Raw genomic sequence first — 13,728 nt, forward strand, 5'->3', positions numbered from 1 at the left:
TCCTAAAAGCCTTGTAGATCACACATGCAGTACCAGCAACCAAAGGCTGCTGCAGCAAAATTGCCTGGCGGGAGACACGTACCGCCAAGCGCATTTGCTTCCAGATCGCCTAGCAGGTGACACGTATCGCCAGGCCCATAGCGCCTCTGAAAACACCATCGCTGCCGTCATCGCCTGATAGAACTCCCTCTTGCCACTAGGCGCGCGAGGTCTAGGAGCCCACAATTGTTGACCCTATCGCTTGGCGGTGTTGATTTTATCGCTAGGCGCCACACCAGGACATGGACAAATACTGGTTTTTGTTGCTCCAATTCTGCTGACACACTCTCACTAGGCACCAAATACCACAATGCTCTTCACCAGGTTTTCTCATTTCATGTCCACTTAATGCACTTGTCACCAAGCTACTTATTACCATTTATATTCGTGAGTCCAAGATTTCTCAATAATGAAACTTAGTTAACCTACCATATTTGCTAATTCATAATTTGCCACTGTTATTGTTGTGCCCTTGTTATCTGCTAATTACCCAATCATTAGCTGAGTTCCCAACAGATATCATAAGACATAACCATAATTCCTAATCATTTTTATACCATTCCTCCAACTCAAAGATTCCAATTAGCTTTATAAATCAACTTTGCTCTTTTAACCCCTTATCATGACTAATGCCATTGTGTTTATACCATACTTATTTCCCATTTTGCTCTGCGACTATTAGTGCCTTACACTAACATTCTTTTTCCATCTAATTCCTACATTCTACACTGTCCTACTATAATACCTCACATTCCTAACCAATTTTCACAATTTATTCATCCCACTCAAGCTTATAACCTTTCCTAGGTGTCCATTAACCAATGCAATAGAAACAACTTCATGTAATTCTTGCCTTATACCTTGGTCTAGCTAGTCCCTGTTTGAATTGTAAACACTGTTGTTTTAGCATTACTCCATTCCTTTACCACAATTTAATAACTCTTATCACTTCTTTTCATTACTTAACATCCTAATATCATCTCCATAAAACTCCTCTCTATGTATTTATTTCCTTATCCATTAGTCCTAACTGCCCCTAATTTTCCCAAGCACCACAACAATCCCACAATTTACTCCCTCTACGATGGCGCCTGACGGGTCAATCCTTGCCGCCAAGCGGTGCATTCTATTCTGGAAAAATTTCAGAATTTCCAACTCTGCACAACCCCTCCTAATAGCTCCTCAATGCGTTTCTATGCCTATTCTCATCGTTCATCTCGTGAACTTAATAACAGGCTTACCAATAATCAAATTTAATTATATTCAACACAATAATAATTGTATCCAATTCATCCAGACTCCAATCGTCAAGCCTAAACTCACATTCATACCATGTTCACTCAATTGAACCCCAAACTCTACGAATTTAAGAAATGTATGATGTCGAATTATTCACAATCATTAAGACATGATTTTCTTCCGATCAAAATCCTCCTAGAACACTAAAATACCCAAAATCGAGCCAAAATGCTCGCGTCGCCTGGTGGTTCGGCCGCCACTGCCAGACTCTTCATCCAAAACCCATAAACTGGGTGAAATAACTTTGTGTCGCCTGGCGGTCGGGAGCTTACCGCCAGGCGGTTCCTCTTCAGGAACCCAAAACAGGTGAAAAACTTATGTGCCGCTTGGCGGCTATGAAGAGCCCGCTAGGCGGTTTCTGGAAAATTTCTAGAAACTCGAAAAACGCAACCAGAACGAGAGACATGCATACAATTAATACCAATCATTATACAATTCATGCTCATACATAAAAATTAACGCGTAAACTTCTCTAAGCTGAAATTCCTTTGCTTAAAATATAGTGCTTGAGTCCTTTCCTTGATTTCCAATAGTTCCTCTAAGTTCTTCCACTGTCTAGCCCCTCAATTCCACTCCCTAACCATTGTTTCTCTCTGATTTCGTGCAGCTCTCACTACCCTCAAATGTCCAGACTCAAAAACCTTCCTCTCTCTCAATTAGCCTTTTATTTGTGTTCTTAATGCATGATTAATTACCAAAAACGAAAATAGGCTTAATGGTAATGTTAATTACCATTCAATGGTCCTTTATGGTCTGTTTTTCAGCCACTTCTAGGTTGTCCATTCATCTAGGGTTTCCTTTAACTCTTCATATTCAAACCCAAAACTAAAATTAGCAAAAATAAAGTTTAATTTGAGTTCTCCAAGACTTGAACCCACAACCATGCCAATGCCAAGTCAATGCTAAACCATCAAGTCAATTCATGTTTCTTGCTAACTAATATAATTCAATGATTATATCCTCCCACAACATGATCACATAAAAGAATAATAACAAATAAATAACACATAAATAACACATAAGACTTGAACCCAAGTCCTCTGATACAATCAAGTACTCCCAACCACTTAATTAATTAAATTCCACGGGTCTTACACTCACCCTTCGTTGCCTCACTTTTCTCTCAACTTTTCGCATCCTACTCTCCATATTCATCATTGAAACCCTACCGTTCTCTTACTCCCCAATCATCAACATCTCTCAACTTTTCTCCCAGCCTCAACTGCCTCACTTTTCTCTCAACTTTTCGAATCCTACTCTCCATATTCATCACTAAAACCCTACTGTTTTGTTACTCCCCGATCATCTGAAACCCTACCCTCCTATTACTCCCTAATCATCAACGAAACCCTCTACGAAATGTGTACACTGCATTTTCAGATTTCCATCATATTCGACCACTACTTGGTATGGTTTTGGTGTTTTTTGTGTAGATGATTATTTTTATGTTTTTTCTATCTTCGTTTTTGTTTATTTTTTGGTTATGCCTTCACTAACAAAGAAGAAGATCGGAGAAGTCTTCAAGTCCAAAGATCAGGTTTTGGTTATGCCTTCACCGTTTACTTCTCTTATGCTTTTTTTAACTTTATTTGCTTTGTTCTTTTTGGGTACGCCTTTAGTAAACAGAATGACGAAGAGCTTTCCATGGTATTTTATAGGATGCAAGGTCAAAGAAGATACCCTAATGTTTAGTGATGATTTTTTGGTTAATGTTTTTTATATCGCACTCCTTCTTTATTTTTAGCCTTTGAAAAACACCACTTATTTATTTTTCTATCCCAAACACATCACAGAATTATGCACAAAATGACAATGGTGAGTTTTGTCTGAAGTTAGAACTCATTGGACCTCAACTTTGAAGAAACGCCAAGATTTTAGGTTGAGTTCTGTTTAAAGGCATTCATGAACTTTTTTGTGCTGTAGGAAACTGATATTTTTAAATTATGTGACAGAGCTGCATTTTCAAGCGAGGAGTAGTTGATAATGCTAACCAAAATTTAGAGGTAAGAAAACTCAAAAGCAGAGTGCACATGTGAATTAAATTGATAATGGAATACCTTCAATAAAATTGAGTCCACATAATTGTGGTAGCTATTAAATGCCTTTAACAGTTTCAGCTCCAAGTACATGTCTGCATAATCTAATGTTTTTTTTCATCTTCTTCCATTATTGTTCTTATTGTTGTATTGTTGATTCAAAGATACCATTTTAATTTTTTTCTTCAATTCATTCTGTTCATCTTTCATTGTGCTCAAATTGATTTCTTTTTCACATGCATGGGTGATGGTTGTTGATTTCTTGGTTGTTGATGTTATTGTATTGGATGAGAAGTAATTGTATTAATTTTTAAGTAGTTTTAAAATGGTCTTACTTTTTGTGTTCTTAGTTTTTCTGAAAATGGAAAATAAAAAAGATTGCATAAAGCACACGAGAACGTAATCCACCTCTACATAAGTTAAAACATAAAATGCTTATTATCAAAGTAAACTATTTCTTATATTTCTATTACTATAAGACAAAGTATTTTGTTTTTCTTTAGCATATAAATCTTAAATTTACTCTCGGTTGTTTCCTTTACAGTCACATTATAATTGTTTTGATTATTCCCATGTTTTCATTAAACAATAATTTCAGATTGTTATGGAGTTTAGATTGTTGTTATTACTTTCCCTTGATTCCAAAGTTGATAACAGAGAATTGTTTTAATGTTATGCTAGATTGTTATTACTCAACTTATTCTTTCAGGATTGTATCCAAAATGTCTTCAGATTTGTTCAAAGCTACTACACTTAAATCCAGGTTATGCACTTAAATCCACATAATTTTATTTATATATGTTAGATTTGTGTAACTGATTTGTTTTAACAGGACTTACTCATATTTGTGGATTGGAACCCAAGGTCGATTTGTTGTCTTAGGCAGTGTTGGAATTCAAGGCAAAGGAAGTAATGTTTTTTATGCAAAAGAGAGAATGCTTTATGCAATTTTATGCAAAAAAGATGGTTAGCTGCAATGCTCATGCTTGAGCAGCTCAAAGCAAGAATAAAAGTTGTTCTCCATGGGATTGGATATGAGAACTAATAATGTAGAAGATTTGAAAAACATATATGAAATTAGTATGTATTTGCTTGAGATTGAATTAGACAAAATATGTCCATGCTATCATTTGCTTTCAGACTGCACTTACATTTGCATCAAAACGTATTATCATTTGTGCATTTTACCCAACAATAACATTAATTTTCGTATTATATTTAATTTTACTACAAATACATCAAACTGTATATATGTCTAAAAAAGTAAATATCACTTCTTCATATATGTTAGATATTTTTCTATAACTTTTTCTATAACGATAAAAAGCAATTTGACAATCTCTATAATTTATGTTAGAAATATAATTTGTTTATTAAATTAAAATAATTATATTTTAATTATTTTATTCAACCTTTTATTTTATTTCTAACCTTATTTTTCTTTTATTTTATGTAGGTTTTCCCATATTTTATGTTGGACTCCTCAGTTAACTAAAAGGGTAAAAAATGTACATGACAACATTAGGTCACTTCTTTCCTTTTTCGTCTTTGTATTCTCTTCACACTTTCCTTTTCTTCAAAAGTTCAAACCAAATCTTTATTTCCTTTTTCATCTTACGTTGGAACGATATCTGAATTTCCTTCAAATATGACAACTAAAATTAAATATGACATTTATGTTAAGGTTTGGAAACATTTTTCAATTTATTTCTTATCTGATATAAAAATGCTACATGACTACATCAGGTCACTTCTTTCCTTTTTCGGCTTTCTGTTCTCTCCATACTTTTTTTTCTTCTTTCACTACAAAAAAATACCTCATTAGTAACTAATTTTAGTGACCTAAAGTTATTAGTCACTATAATGACTAATTTAGATACCAATTTACAAAGTAAAAAATTATTGGTTACTAAAACAGTTACTATTATGAATAAAAAATTATAATTGGTCACTAAATTAGTTTCTAAAATTAGCTACCATGATTTTATCTACAAAAGGAAATTGGTCACTAAAAATTAGCTACCTAGGTTTTGGCTACCAAAATGACTTAGTTACTAAATTGGTCTCCAATTAAGTAATGACCAATTTAGTGACCAATTATATTTTTTTATTTATAATAGTGACTATTTTAGTAACCAATAATTTTTAATTTTGTAAATTGGTATCTAAATTGGTCATTATAGTGACTAACAACTTTTTGTCACTAAAATTAGTTACTAATAAAACATTTTCTTGTAGTGTTTCCTTCTTCTTCTCTGTTGTCTTCATAATTTCCTTTTCTTCAAACGTTCAAACAAGATCTTTATTTGAAATCAGATCTTTATTTCCTTTTTCATGTTATGTTTCAACCTTTTACAAGCATTTAAAGGTCGTGCAACTTTTATTTTTCTTCTGCTCTCTGCCATATTTTCCTTTTCTTCCACAACATTGAGCCATGTGAAAAAGAGCTTTTGGTTTTTTCTGTGCTCTTCATATGTTTGACCAGTTTCTTTTCCCAAATTTTACTCAATTTGGGAAACCAAAACCAGAGTATGCGTATGGTTTTAGTTTAAATGAATCTTTAGGCATGTGAAAAAAGGTGTTTTTCTTCCTTTTGTGCTTTTCATATGTTTGACTATTGCTTTTCCTGATTTTTACTGAATTTGTGAAACCAAAACCACAACATGCGTATGGTTTTAGTTTTGGTGTATGATCTCCAAATTTAAATTCAAATTAAAATCAGACCATTCTTATGTTTTTATGTTCTCTACAAATACATCTATCCACACCTTCCTTTTTTCACTATTATCTAATTTCCCGTTTTCCTTACACCATGTCTGCTTTGCAAAAACACACCCAGTCATTACAAGAACTGAACCCAGAGAAGGAAAGCTAGAATATCGTTGCAACAATGGTAAGGTTATGGTTTGTTGAAGATTACTACCCAATACTATAAACGCCTGTTAGTTTCTTACTTTTCGTTATTCTTTTAGTTACAATATGATATTATTATGTGATATATGAAACTGTTTGTGCATGGTGTCCTAATCCATGCATCTGTTAGACGCACACTGATATACAAATTTCAATATGAAATCAAAGAGGATAAGGTTTACGCCATTCAATCTTTTAGTGTTTCATGTAATGGTGATTCTTATAGAACTACAAATCACGCCTATAAGATCAACTTCCAATTTGGAACCAAGGTGAATTTTGTCGAATGTACCTTAGTTCCGAAAAGTAGAACTGCATACACCCCTTTTTCAACCATCAAAGCTCCTGGTTTTGACATAGATTACTTAGTTAGTAAGTATATTCTTTTCTTTTTCTTCTTCTTTGCGTTCAAAGTTGAGTGCAAGAATGATTATGATAGCAAATTTGATCAATCTTTCAGAGTTTAAAAAGTGTGCATGGATGAAAAAGTCGTTGAAAGCTTTACTTGTGTTGAAGTTAAGTCTTTGGTAAGATCTGATTTATTTCTTTTGATGTCTTATCATATATTTTTTTTTTAATTTTACTCTTATTGTACTTGAATATCTTTCTTAGGATCTATACTCTGCAAATGAAGAAGAAAGCAAACTTAAGCAGCTAACAAATGAGATCTCATCTGATACCATTGCAGAGGTATGTGAAGATTAGAATTATACTGTTTTTTTCTAAAACTTTGTATATGCTAACTTTTTCAAGTTTATTTTTAGGATTTGCTGATCAAATTCATTAAAGAATCAAATGATGTTGAGACTCTAAGTGATCATTTGAACACTATAGGATCAAGCCATGTTTCTACAAAGGAAGCGTTGATCAATAAAGCAGTAATTGATGTGCAAATTGATGAGTTAACCCGCAAAGAATCATCTCATCTGGACAATCTTAGCTTTGAGTTGGCTACGCAAGCACGTGTCCCGACACTTAAAAGACAGAATCGATCTTTGGTTCAAGAAAACAAAAAGATACCAGTGAAGATGTTGAAGAAGAACATGAAGATTGAAAAGTAATTTGTGTTATTTCAATCTCAAAATTATAGCAGACTTTATTTGTGTTTTTATGTTAGTTATGTTATTTTTTTGGAAAACATTTGCTGCTTTTACTGCATGTACTCATGACCAATATGTTTTGTTGTTCTTAAGTTGTTATTATTTTGAAAACATTCACTTGAAGTTTCTGTTTATTTAATTATGAACTATATTAGTTATTGCTCAACATGAATTCCTAATTATTTTTGCAGTCACAATTTGCTAGCAGAATCAAAGTGTGTTGATATTATTTTATATTGTCAACACCATAATCATGCTAGCTACATCAAAGGAAGTGTATTGTGTGTGTATTGTGTTTTAAAAGATTGTAGTCTTTCAATATTTGGGTACATTTCAATCTTTTCAATCAATTATTCGTAAAAATATATTTCATGTTATATACATATAGTATTAACTTTTGTTGTCTGTGTTGATTTTTAAACATCAGTATATGTTGCTAGTTGAATCTGAAAGTGTTGATATTTTTTTTTTGTCAACTACATTATCATGCTAGCTACATCAAATGGAATGACTTTTGATCTATATGAAGATTTTTTAACTACATTATTTGTTGTCCAATATATATAACTTATTTCATGTTTTCAAAACCATCTACATCAAATATATTCTACTCCTTTAAAGAACAAAATCTATTTATATTCATTGTCTGAATATTTATTTAAATTTTAATAAATTCATAATATATCTATTTTAAAATATAGCTTTTTTTGGTTGCCTACACAAATACACAAATTATTAAAATTTCTAATTTTATTTTTAATCAACCAACCCGTCAACATATTTATTTATTTTTAAAATTAATTTATCTATTTTTAATATATGTATTTATTTTTAAAATTAATTTTCTGAAGATTTACTTAAATTTCAAAAAAAAAAAACATAATATATATTTTTCATATGTCTTTTTTATTTAGTTAATGTTTTTAGATAAAAAATTATTAAGTTTTGAATTTTAATTAACCAAGACACAAATCGACATTTTATACAATAATTTTTTTTTTTAATTTAACTGGCTGAACTTTAAAGAATTTATTTTTACTTTAAAGAACTTTGAATGAACGTTTATTTTATTTTTTTATAAATACATAATATATAATATACACTTTTATTCATTATTTTTGTTTTTTTAATATTTTGTATTATTGTTTGAACTTCTAATTTGTATTTTTATTTGTAATATTTGTAATTTGTAATAAATATATACGAATTTAATGATTGTTTTTTTAACAATTAATTATATTTTGAAAATCATTAAATATATATATATATATATATATATATATATATATATATATATAATTTCTAAAGTAATTAGAATTTGAAACCGTGTTTTCATATCTATATAACCGTCGAGTATCCATCAAGTTTTGTTTATTATCCATCAAAGAAACAGAAGGGTCACTCCCTGTAAACTTCCATGGATACCTCTGTGAGTGTGGTTGCTAAAATAACTTTAGGAAGGTTCACTACAGTGCATTTTGTTCATAATCAGGTATGTTTACTTTAGAAAACTTTGAAAAATATGTTCTTTCTGCATTCATCTCTTTTGGTTCAATCAATATTATTCGTTGAAATGTACTCTGAATGTTTTTTCTTCCCTCAGCCATGCATTTTTTTTTTTACTTTGTTCAAAATCTTATTTATTCTCTTTTTTTTTTTATAAAAATGAAAACTTTATTTAATAATCATTCAAATTTATGGCTTTTTCTCTTTGTTGTGCATGCTTCATCTATGCCAAACTATTTTTCTTTTATCAGACATGCATCTCTTACTTATTATGTTTTTTAATTCTAAAAATGTAAAATTTCTTCAAGAATTCTTCAAATATACGACTTTTTCTTCTTCTTTTTTGCGTTCTTCATTTATGTAGAAATGTTTTTGTTTCGATTGGCGATTCATTTTTTGTACTTTGTTAGAAATTTTTATTTTTTTTAAAAAAATGTAAACTTTCTTCAATAATCGTTGAAATCTACGACATTTTCTTTTTGTTCTGCATTGTTGATGTATCTCGAAATTTTTTTGCTTCCATAAGCTAAGATTTTATTTTTACTTTGTTGGAAATCTTACGTATTAATTTTTTTTCTAAAAATGTGAATTTTCTTCAATAATCGATCAAATGTACGACTTTCTCTTTTTATTTTGCATGCTTCATTTATCTGGAAACGTTTTTGCTTACATCAGCCATGCATGTTTTTATTTCTTTAATGGAAATCTTATTTATTCTTTCTCTTTCTTTCATGATCAGTTTAATATTTGTCTTTGTACCTTACAACTAATTTAAGTTCAACAATTGCATACTGCTTTAAATACATTCTTTTTCTTACAGTCATTTTTAAAATGTTTTTCACCCTACTTTTTGTTTTTTGAACACTAAAATTTTAGGAATTCGGTCATGTTGATCGAATATTTGTTGCTATGTTTGAGCAAGAATTAGGACTGGTTTGGCATTTGGAAGATATTAAAGGGAATCACCATCAGTTAACTTTTAGTATGGATGTCAATGATCCATTGGTCACTGGCGATTGGTTTAGCCTAAGAGTTTTTGATAAATTGGAACATATCCATCAAATTTATTCAGATATGTTGGCAACTCAACCTTCCAGATTATTGTATTCTCCGGCATGTCTACAATATCAATTGCGCAGAAGGTTCTTTCAAACATACTTCGAATGCGAACAAAACATCTTTTTAGAGTGAAATTGACAAAATCTCAAAGCAAAGCGGGCCATCTGGTGAACAATGTTGTTTTATATTGTTGTTTTATATGTTATTTTGTTGATATAAGTTGTTTTTTTTTTTTTGTTTCTGATTTAGTTCTTTTTTCAGGAGTTACCAACTGACTTTGCAGCATACGTTCGGAAACGTAGATTCAAGAGGTTGGAATTACAGGGAGGAAAGAACACATTTGTTGTTCAATGTAAGCTTTTGGTGCGTAATTCACCTAAGAAGTCAACTAAGATTGGGAAGGGATGGAAGGATATCTACAAATTCAATCGGTTGAAAGAAGGGGATATTATTGTGTTTGCAACTGACAACCAAATGAGAAAGAAGAAGATCAAAGTCTATGTCAAAAAAGAATTCAACTTTTAATATTTAACTTTTCTTTCATTTTACTTTAGATGGTATGTAAGGTTTTTCTTGAATTTTCAAGGAAGTTTGCTTTTATTTTTTGTGTAAGACTGAATGCATGCTAATTTTGTTGCTTCAAAGAAGTAGAAGCCATATCTATAACTATTATCCGTAAGTTAATTATGGTCAACTTTAATATTTTACTTAATTTGATGCTTCAAATTATGTATTATAGTTATGTATTACTTTTTTATTTATTTCTTAAAAAAATATCACAAACAATAAGATTTATTTGAATATTTATTTTATACAAATAATATTCAATTCTTATAATAAAAATTATTATTTACAAACATTTTTAAGAGAGAAATTCAAATTTTTTAAAAGATTTAATTGATGTAAAAAAAATATGTTTGAAGTCATAATAAATAACTCAATATTTTAACTTGCTAACTCATTATAAATTGAAATATTTTGCTACAAAATAATTTCAATAACGTTATTTTAATTTTTGTAAACACAAATCTTTAATTATTTCTTTTAATTGTTTTAACTTGCTATTCATTTTTAATTGTTTTTTACAAATCTTTAACTTATTCGAATACTATCACACAAGATCATTTCTTTTAAAAAAAATGCAATAAAAAGAATACAATTGATTTGTTACTTTGAAACACGTGTTGTAATTTAAATTAGAATTTTTACAATGTATGTATGTTTTAGAAAGTTAATATTCAACGTATTGATTTTTTTCAAAATTATCTTTGCTCAATTTTTCAGCAAAGGACAATTAAAAGTTGATTGGGCTATCATTCTTTTTGTTTGCCTTGACTTTTTAAACAATTTTTTGATTAGTTTCAGAGTACACTAAATGTAGAAACAAAATTCTACTTTGATGGTTGACTATTACCAAGCATAGTACTTATGTGTTAGCCCAAAAATGAATTGTAGCACAGATGCACATTCTAAAATGCAGCATAGTAGTGTCTGCAAATCATCAATTTGGACATTACAGATCAAATCTTTTTTCAAAAGGTACGCTGTTCAAAATATTGAATTATATGTTACTGTTTTCCATATCAATGACTTGGTTGTTCTTTTGTATAAAAAGATTGTACTTACATTAGCTACCTTAGGAATAATTTGCGTGGAAAACTGAAAATGTCCCTTCATTTATTCATAGCTTTTTATATTGGACACATCCTCCAACAAAATTTAATTATTAATCAAAATCTTTTTTTTTATTCAACTTCTTTTGATTGTGTAAAGAAATAACACAATAAGAGAATGCATTACTTCTGCAAACTTTGAACAGTAATACAAACAAATGGATGCAAATGATTCAAGAAATGCAAGAGAAAGGAATAACATTGTCTCACAAAATATTTCAAATATCATGATGAAGTCCTCAGGTAAAATAAATTTATGTTTCTGACATTGCATTTTAAACTTTCTTCAATTTGGTTTCTCATTTCATTTGTTCTTAAAACTTCTTCAAAATAAATACAGTTACTTCTCATCCAATACAATAACATAAACATTCAGATGTTAAAACAAAGTTGTAAATACCAATACAAATTTTTATTTTGTTCTCTTGAGTGCAGATACCAATAAGGAAAAATCCATTGACATTGAAGCATTTCCTTCTCCAAATACTACACCTCTTTCTCAGTATACACATTGTGGTAATCATTTTTTCATTCAATACAAATTGAATCCAGTTAACACATTCATTATAAATTGTTGTAATCACTGTCCATTCATTGACAGTGAAGCATTTTTTCATTTTTACATTGTGGTAATAAGTTACTGAATACATCATCTTACAGATAAGTTGTGTTTTTAATTTTTTTTAGGGTTTAGGGTTTAGGGTTTATCCATATTCAATGGACATCCAATGAAATTGACAAAGATGGAGCATAAATCATTGCATTTGATAATCACTCTGTTTCATGTTTGTTCTCATTGATCTTTATATTTAATGTAATCTTTCTATTGTAAACTAGATACATTTTTATTTAATTTTGTTTAATTGCATTTTGCAGACATTGACCAAATTAATTAGAAATATGCACGAACAAGAAGGAAAGTTATTAGGAATCAGAAGATTGCAGAAAAAAGTAATATCATTGTTGATAAATCTATTATTATTTTATCTTTATTTCCATTCCTTTCATACTTTTTCTATTACTAACATTTACTAACATTTCATGTAAAGAAATTCATGGTTCTACCTCCATTGGATCTGGAATGGATTGTACTTCAATTGAAATCACCAATGGTCCAATTTTGCACAAAAGCAACACTAAGAACATAGGTACTAATCCAACTTATACTTCTTTTAGTTATTCACAGTAGTCAAATGTGAAACCAACAAAATTATTTTAGTTATTCCAATGTAATAAGAATTCAATGTTTTTCCATTCAACTTAATTAAAACAAATTCGTACAATATAAAATTAAGAACACAGTTACAAACTAATATACCATCAGTTTATATTTCATGTCTATATAAATGTTGAATTCAGTTCATGAATTTATGCATATACTTGTAGGTATGGTTCAAAGTGACTGTCATAGTGGAAGAAGGAAAACAAATTTGTTTAATACACAACCACTGTTGAATACAATTACTAACATGTTAGATAAAGAAATTGTTGGTAGCAGCTTCACTCCTGCTTCTCTGGATTCTTCTCCTTATTCTGAAGTTGTTAATATTTTTTATGTTGAAGAGAACCAAAGTCGTGGTAATTTTTACTATTAACAAAATTAGTTTGATTACTTTAATTACTTTAATTTTTACAAATTCATGTTGCTAATCTTGAAATCAATATTTATACATATCTAAGCTGCCATCCTATGCTAGTGTAGGACCAAGTAAATCATGTGAATATTTAGAAGTTGTAAAATCCTGTCAGCCTTCTCTTGAGGATGCTATTACATCTATTTCAAAGATATTGGATTTTGACAATAATTCTGATGAAGATGAAAATGATGGTAATCAATAATGGTTGATTTTAAAGAATAAATTCATATTGTATTTATTTTCCTTGATGAAAAATTGCTTCTTTATTTTATTTCAGATTACATAAATTGCCATTTCTCCTCTGATTGTATTCAAGAGCTAAAATTCAAGGTGTCACACTACTTTTTAGTTAATTTATATTATTATAGTGTACATATAAATATAAATATGTTTTAATTAATGACATATTGTTCTTTATGTACTTAGCAAATGTTGATGTAGGGGACTGTTCCATTGAGTGTCCCTA

The sequence above is a fragment of the Vigna unguiculata genome, chromosome 3 (assembly GCF_037176805.1).
Source record: "Vigna unguiculata cultivar grain cowpea cultivar isolate G323 ecotype 2 chromosome 3, ASM3717680v1, whole genome shotgun sequence".
NCBI classification, from domain to species: Eukaryota; Viridiplantae; Streptophyta; class Magnoliopsida; order Fabales; family Fabaceae; genus Vigna; species Vigna unguiculata.